The sequence below is a fragment of the Eucalyptus grandis genome, chromosome 11, assembly GCF_016545825.1.
Source record: "Eucalyptus grandis isolate ANBG69807.140 chromosome 11, ASM1654582v1, whole genome shotgun sequence".
NCBI lineage: Eukaryota > Viridiplantae > Streptophyta > Magnoliopsida > Myrtales > Myrtaceae > Eucalyptus > Eucalyptus grandis.
Genome location: NC_052622.1, coordinates 42,007,718 through 42,016,532, shown reverse-complemented (window position 1 = coordinate 42,016,532; position 8,815 = coordinate 42,007,718).

The window sequence follows — 8,815 nt, the reverse complement described above, 5'->3', positions numbered from 1 at the left end:
CTCCAGATAAAATTAAGCACACTAAAAATGGTAGTGTCCTACCATACACTTACTAGACTAATGCCCATTTGCTAGCAAATCGGGAAAATTACCAAAAAAGTCCTAAACCTGCAATTGTGCCAATTCAGTCCTAAACTTTTTTTTTTTTTTGGCCAATTTAGTTCTAAACCTTTTGTTTTTGTTCCAGTTTAGTCCATCCGACCATGCATAGTCGGAAAAATCTGATGTGGCATTCTAGTCAACGCCGGTCGGCGTTGCCGACGCTAACATGGCACCGGAGAGCAAAATGTCGTCGTTTTGCTTTAAAAAAAAATAAAAGCCAAAGAGAAAAGGCAGAAGAGAAAAGGGCGTGGGGTTGGCTGGGTTCTTTCCCAAAATCAAGCAGGGAACCCTAAATTGAGAAGATCTTCCATTGATTCATGGTGCCTGACATTGATTCTTGGTGGATGCCTCCGTTCAACACCTCCGTCGAAACCCTTTGGCCTCTGCTCGCCCAACGCCTCTGCTCGACGCCTCCGTCCAACCTCTCCAGCCAATGCTCGCCCAACGCCTCTGTTCGAAGCCTCCATCCAATCCTTCTGGCCGACGCTCGCTTGACGTCTCCATCCGACGTGTGCGTCAGCCCGACGCCTCCGTCCGACGCTCGACTCACCCAACATCTTCGTCCGATGCTCACCCGACGCCTACATCGCTTAGATTCGCCTGCTTGCTTGACGCTCACTGAACGCCTTGATTGTCTTCTTGAAATTATGGTGCTTTATATTTATGTCATCTTGATTTCACTTGAATTTTATTTTAAATTTCGTTGACATGAGTTTGTCGCAGTAATGGGTTTGTGGTTGTTGAACTGGATGGCTGGGCAAATTGCTGACATGAGTTTGTGGATGGTCTTGCGTAGAATGTCTCTGTCTCGCCTAGAATTTTTGGTATTGTTGCTGCTTTTGGCTCATTTGGAAAGAATATATTACTTTGAGTTGCTACTTTTGGCTCATTTGGGAAGAATATATTACTTTTGAGTTGCTGCCTTTGGTTCATATTGACAAAGTTTGTTAGGTATATGGAGTTCCTAATATACTTCTTGTTTAGATTTTCCAAAGCTCATTTGGATAACCTAAATCTCATTGCAATTGCAGCAATTTTGGCCTGCCTATGTTGTGGATTTTATATTATACTTGGAGGGATTTTGTATATATCATCCATGAGCACAGATGTCATATGATTTGATCATGTTTTGAATTCAATCTGCATTAGCTCCTTCCAGTCCCAGATGTCATATGATCTGATCATGTTTTGAATTCCCGATATTGATGCAGTCATTCTTATAAGAAGATTGAGAGCACAATTATTCTTTTATTGTTGGTATCTGACTATGCTTTTTGTTGTGCTGATCATGTCCACGCTGACTGATGTTTTCAATTGGTTGGCCGGCTCAACAACAGTGCTGTCTCATCAGCCGGTGCTAAGTTGGCATTCAAGTCCAATGAAGAAATAGAATTTCAAGTAAGGTCCATCCCACTAGACGAAGTGATACTAGAGTTAGAACAGGTTCTTCTCGTCAAAATAGATGTTCAGGGCTGGGAGCATCATGTTTTGAAAGGGACCGTGAAGTTGTTGTCGAGAGAGGTAGGCAAGGCACCGTATTTGATATATGAGGAGGATGAACGGTTGTTGCAGGCAAGTAACAGCAGTTCTAAAGAGATTCGAGAATTTCGTCACTCTGTTGGGTATCGTCATTGCACCCAGCATGGTACAGACGCAAACTGCACCAAGAACAGCTGATAGTGGATTAATTTACCTTAGCCTTGTTGATGTAAGATCACCGAGTCAAGCATGAAAAGGGACAATTCTTTAGCAGACTCCTTTGTGAGAGTTTTGCCTACCCTTAGACAGAACTTCCACTCAGTTCTAGATAGAGAATTAGATTTGGAATTGTAATGAGACACACTGTCCATTGAACGAGCTAGTTATTGAGCAAGTGAGGAAGCACAGATACATTATGGTTTTCTCTTGGAGTATAGTTAGGGTTGTATCTATCGCCATTAGATCTGCCACACCCAATTTGTTATTATGTTTATTTATTGCAATTCATGCTTTGTATTTGTAGCAAATGACCTTGTGATTTGCGAGTGAATGCAGAATAAGTTGTTGACCAGAGCTTACAGAGGCATATTCAACACATTTTCACTTGTAGTCTTGTTTTTCCTGTGAATTTATATCTCCATGAGAATAAAGCAATTTGACCACATTTAGAATGTACTCATGGTAGTTTGGTTTGATTGAAGTACGTATAAAAGTTTGATAGTTTCAGGGTTTTGTGAGTTTGTGTTTATGCATGAACAAGAGAGAACAAGAGGATTCTCCATTCTACCAAAAATAAATTCGTACATGCTCCCTTACTTAAAATTAATCTATCAAATTTTACACGCACCTAGTTTAAAACCTCATTGTCTTATTGAGCAAATAAAATTTGGCGTTCAAACCCGACACCTTATTTTTTTTCTTTATTTCTTGCCCAACAACCCATTTTGAAATAAACTTGGCCAACTGTTCTTTTATTTTTTTTTCTTTAAAGCTTTCGGAAATAAATTCGTATGTGTTTTTGTACTCAAAATTATTCCATCAAACTTTGCACACACCTAGTTTAAAACCTCATTATCTTATTAAGCAAATAAATTTTTGCGTCCAAATCCGAACCTCATTTTTTTTTATTTCTTGCCCAACAACTCTTTTTGAAATAAACTTGGCCAAACTTTTTTTTTCTTTAAAGCTTTCGGAAATAAATTCGTATATGCTCCTGTACTCAAAATTATTCTATCAAACTTTGCATGGATTTAATTTAAAACCTCATTGTCTTATTGAGCAAATAAATTTTTGCGTCCAAACCCAACACCTCATTTTTATTTTTATTTTTGACCAACAACCCTTTTGAAATAAACTTGGCCAACTGTTTTTTTTTTCTTTAAAGCTTTTCGAAAAATTTTTTGTGTACGTGCTCCCGTACTCAAAATTATTCCATCAAGTCACCACCCACCACACCTAGTTTAAAACCTCATTGTCTTATTGGAAAAATAAAATTTGGCATCCAAACCCAACACCTCCTTTTTTTTTTTTGCCCAACAGCCCATTTTGAAATAAACTTGACCAACTGTTTTTTTTTTCCTTTAAAGTTTTCGGAAATAAATTCGTACGTACTCCCGTACTCAAAATTATTCCATCAAACTTTGCACACACCTAGTTTAAAACCTCATTGTCTTATTGAGCAAATAAATTTTTGCGTCCAAACCCGACACCTCATTTTTTTTTTTTTTTTTTTTTTATTTTTGCCCAACAACCCTTTTTAAAATAAACTTGGCCAACTATTTTTTTTTTTCTTTAAAGTTTTCGGAAATAAATCGTATGTGCTCCCGTACTCAAAATTATTCCATCAAACTTTGCACACACCTAGTTTAAAACCTCATTGTTTTATTGAGCAAATAAAATTTTTGGCATCCAAACCCGACACTTCTTTTTTTTTCTATTTCTTGCCCAACAACCCTTTTGAAATAAACTTGGCCAACTGTTCTTTTTTTTTTTCTTTAAAGCTTTCGGAAATAAATTCGTACGTGCTCCCGTACTCAAAATTATTCCATCAAACTTTGCACGCACCTAGTTTAAAACCTCATTGTCTTTTTGAGAAAATAAATTTTTGCATCCAAACCCGACACCTCATTTTTTTATTTATTTCTTGCCCAACAACCCTTTTGAAATAAACTTGGCCAACTTTTTTTTTTTTTTAAAGCTTTTGAAAAAATAAATTCTACGTGCTCCCGTACTCAAAATTATTCCATCAAATTTTGCACATACCTAGTTTAAAACCTCATTGTCTTATTGAGAAAATAAAATTTGGCATTCAAACCCGACACCTCATTTTTTTTTTATTTCTTGCCCAACAACCCTTTTTGAAATAAACTTGACAAATTGTTCTTTTTTTTTTTTTCTTAAAACTTTCGGAAATAAATTCGTATGTGCTCCCGTACTCAAAATCATTCTATCAAACTTTGCACGCACCTAGTTTAAAACCTCATTGTTTTATTGAGCAAATAAAATTTGGCATCCAAACCCGACACTTCATTTTTTTTTTTTTATTTTTGCTCAACAACCCTTTCAGAAATAAACTTGGCCAACTATTCTTTTTTTTTTTTAAAAGTTTTCGGAAATAAATTGTATGTGCTCCGTTTACTCAAAATTATTCCATCAAACTTTACACGCACCTAGTTTAAAACCTCATTGTTTTATTGAGCAAATAAAATTTGGCATCCAAACCCAACACTTCATTTTTTTTATATTTCTTGCCTAACAACCCTTTTAGAAATAAACTTGGCCAACTATTTTTTTTTTCTTTAAAGCTTTCGGAAATAAATTCGTATGTGCTCCCGTACTCAAAATTATTCCATCAAACTTTTGCACACACCTAGTTTAAAACCTCATTGTCTTATTGGAAAAATAAATTTTTGTGTCCAAACCCGACACCTCATTTTTTTTTTATTTCTTGCCCAACAACCCTTTTTGAAATAAACTTGGCCAACTTTTTTTTTTCTTTAAAGCTTTCGGAAATAAATTCGTATGTGCTCCCATACTCAAAATTATTCCATCAAACTTTGCACGCACCTAGTTTAAAACCTCATTGTTTTATTGAGCAAATAAAATTTGGCATCCAAACCCAACACCTCATTTTTTTTTTTTAAATTTCTTGCCCAACAACCCTTTTGAAATAAACTTGGCCAATGTTCTTTTTTTTTTTTCTTTAAAGTTTTGGAAATAAATTTGTATTTGTTCCTGTACTTAAAATTATTCCATCAAACTTTGTACACACCTAGTTTTAAAACTCATTGTCTTATTGGAAAAATAATTTTTTGTGTCCAAACCCAACACCTCATTTTTTTTTTCTTGAAAACAACCCTTTTGAAATAAACTTGGCCAACTTTTTTTTTTTCTTTAAAGCTTTCGGAAATAAATTCATATGTGCTCCCGTACTCAAAATTATTCCATCAAACTTTGCACGCACCTAGTTTAAAACCCATTGTCTTATTGAAAATAAAATTTGCATCCAAACCCGAACCTCATTTTTTTTTTTATTTCTTGCCCAACAACCATTTTTGAAATAAACTTGGCTAACTTTTTTTTTTTATTTTTAAAGCTTTCAGAAATAAATTCGTACGTGCTCCCGTACTCAAAATTATTCCATCAAACTTTGCACGCACCTAGTTTAAAACCTCATTGTTTTATTGAGCAAATAAAATTTGGCATCCAAACCCGACACTTCATTTTTTTTTTCTATTTCTTGCCCAACAACCCTTTTAGAAATAAACTTGGCCAACTGTTCTTTTTTTTTTTTTTTTTTTTTTTTTTTTTTCTTTAAAGCTTTCGGAAATAAATTCGTATGTGCTCCCGTACTCAAAATTATTCCATCAAACTTTACACGCACCTAGTTTAAAACCTCATTGTCTTATTGGGAAAATAAATTTTTGCGTCCAAACCCAATACCTCATTTTTTTTTTTATTTCTTGTCCAACAACCATTTTTGAAAAAAACTTAGCCAACTTTTTTTTTTAAAGCTTTCGGAAATAAATTCGTATGTACTCCCGTACTCAAAATTATTCCATCAAACTTTGCACACACCTAGTTTAAAACCTTATTGTTTTATTAAGCAAATAAAATTTGGCATCCAAACCCGACACTTCATTTTTTTTTATATTTCTTTCCCAACAACCATTTTCTAAATAAATTTGGCCAACTGTTCTTTTTTTTTCTTTAAAACTTTCGGAAATAAATTCGTATGTGCTCAGCTACAAGTTTTTTGTTTTCTCGGGATAATGGTTTTGTTTTTTCTTTTAAATTGAAATGGACTTTTATGTGGGGCGCTCACAATTGCACCACATCCCGGAGAAGTACTAATCCATTAAGTATGAAAAAAGCAAATGATAGCATGCACAATCTCATTACTTCACGAACAAACACTAGCTATACATTATTCAAGTAAAAAATAGATGAATAAACCCATTTTACTATAATAAGATGGTTCAAAAGCACATCATCTCACTAATCCCAACCGTTATACAAATGGCCATATAAGACAAATAAAAAAGATACATCCACAACCCTACTTCATTGATGCCATCATCAATGAAAAGAACAAATTGATCAAAACCACTTCACCAAACCCATTATCATAAAAGATATTCCCAAATGTTGTCACTTTTGTCTCTTCGAATAACTTCTAACGCTTGTGCTCTTGACATTAGTAGGAGGATCCATACTAGTAGAGCCACCAGCACTGCCACTTGCATTTTTATTTGTACGTTTCTGAACCTACAAAGAATATATTCTTTTAAAGTATTATTGACAAAACAAACATGACATAATAGAAATGGAAGTACTAACCAGATTTTTTTGTCTTGAAATTTGTGTTTGGGAAGATGTAGACCTAATCTTTTTAATTGGACAAGTTGAATTATTGTGTCCCGTCTTCAAGCAAGTTCGACATGTCATCTTCATTCTTATCTTCGACATCATAGTTCCACTTGCCACCTCACCTTCTTCTCTTGATCTTTTATGTTTACGTCTACCGCGCTTCACCCGGGATGGAAGTGGTTCAGGCGACTCCCTATGAGTCTTTTTTCCAAAATCTCTCTCCTCGAATTGGCATCATCATGTTTTCATACGCATTTAAGAACTTGGCCTTCTTATAACATTTATCAACATAATTGTATGCATCCTCTTGCCTATGATTTATCACAGAAATGCCATGAGGACAAGGGATGCCAGTAAGTTGCCATTTTCTACAAGAGCAATCTCTCTTGAATACATCCACTACGTATTTGTCACCCATATCCATTACCTCATATCCAGCATCACCATTCCATATCACTTGACAGTATGTTGCACCAATTCTATTTTCTTTTAGTTTTTTTTTATGATTCTTGGATCACAATTTCTTTTCCCCTTAACACATTATCCACATTTCCTCCAACATACTATATATGGACTTACACCTAGCATGTATAATTTTTCAATCGAATGCTTCACATAAGTTATTGTCAACAATGTCACATTTCACATCAGTATTAAAGAAAGCCTTACACCAGTGTTTTGGCTCTGTTTGCACCAGATCATGATATGCACAAGGACTAATTTTCTTCAATGCCTAAGAGTGTTCATCATACTCCGTCCTAGTATTGCTCTTAGCACATTGCCAAAATAGTCTTTGCATTTGTATTCCCTTATGTTTCTTGCCCCAATTAGCATAGATGTGTCTAGCACACATCCTATGCTCAGCTGCAGGCAGTAAATCAGCCACAGCTCCTATAAGGCCCTTCAAAAGATGATTGCAATGTAAAACATATCTTATAAATGTGGCTATTTAAGAAGTATAACAAATAAAAATTAATTAAAGAACTCACCTTTTGTTTGTCGCTAATTATGACCCAACCTCGTCCATATGTGTCAAAAATATTAAGATCATACATCAAATTTCTTAAGAACCACGTCTAGGTGTCGCTACTCTCAACTCTGACAACCGCCCAAGCAATTGGGAACATCTGATCATTTGCATCCCTTCCAATAGCACATAAGATCTGACATTGACAAATTCCTTTCAAGAAACAACCATCTAACCCCACAACTTGCCTACATCCACTAAGGAACCTTTCTTACAAGCAGCAAAGCAAATATACATTCTTTCAAACAATGCCTTGGAGTGCATATCTGGCTTTTCAACCTTCAATGTAATAGTACTCCCAAGATTTTTCTCCCTAAGCTCCTCTGCATAATCCCACAGTTTTGCATATTCCTTCTTATAGTTTCCCATCAACACTTTATAAGCAAACAACTTAGCCTTCGTACATTGAGCTATGCTTACATCTAAACCTAATTGTTCCTTGATTAATTCCTTGAAAGCAATAGTTTTAATAGTTGGCATTGCTTTTATTGTAGGAAGATAATGATTTGCTAACCAAGAACTTGTCACCCTCTTATTTTTGAAGCAAATACTACAAGTATGTTCTGAATGTAAGGTCTTGACATGAAATGATCCGGAACGAGCATCAACAGAGCCAAAAATCTTCCAAGGACAACTCTCATTAACACATTTTGCTCTAACAAACTTCTTATCATTCTTTGTAAATTTTATCTCTCTACGTTCAGTCACTGAGTACTTTTTCAAAGCATCTTTGAATTGGCTACTACTATCAAATGTCATAGCCACAGTAAACACAGGCACATCACAATTAGGATTATATCTTGGAAACCTACTTCTCTTTCTAGTAAAATCATCTTCTCCCTCTACATCAGACCCCAAACTGTCATAGGCATCTGTATCATAATACTCCGTCTCGTAACAGCTTCAGCATCAACTCCACTATTCACATCTAATGGTTGAGATGATACTAATGCTGTGGATGGTTCCCCTATAATCAGATCCTTTGTAACCCTCCCACGAAACTCAATTATATTCTGCCTTGCTTCTAGAAGCTCTTCATTATCAATATCATCATCATTAGTCCAAAATCTTACATCGCCAAGAAAATTTGTCTCATCATCATTGTCGTCATCCAGAATATCCCCTTCTATGTCAATAAAATTACCTTCATCAACTAAGTCATTAGGATCTAAGTCATCCTCGTGCTCAATAATTGTCTAATTTGCTAAACCAATATCATTGCGAGCACCCACACTAATCCCTTGACCAACACTCTCAATTAGGCAAGCATCCTCACCCTCACCACCCCCATGACCAAAACCCTCACTTGGACTAGCACCCTCACCCTCACCCACACCC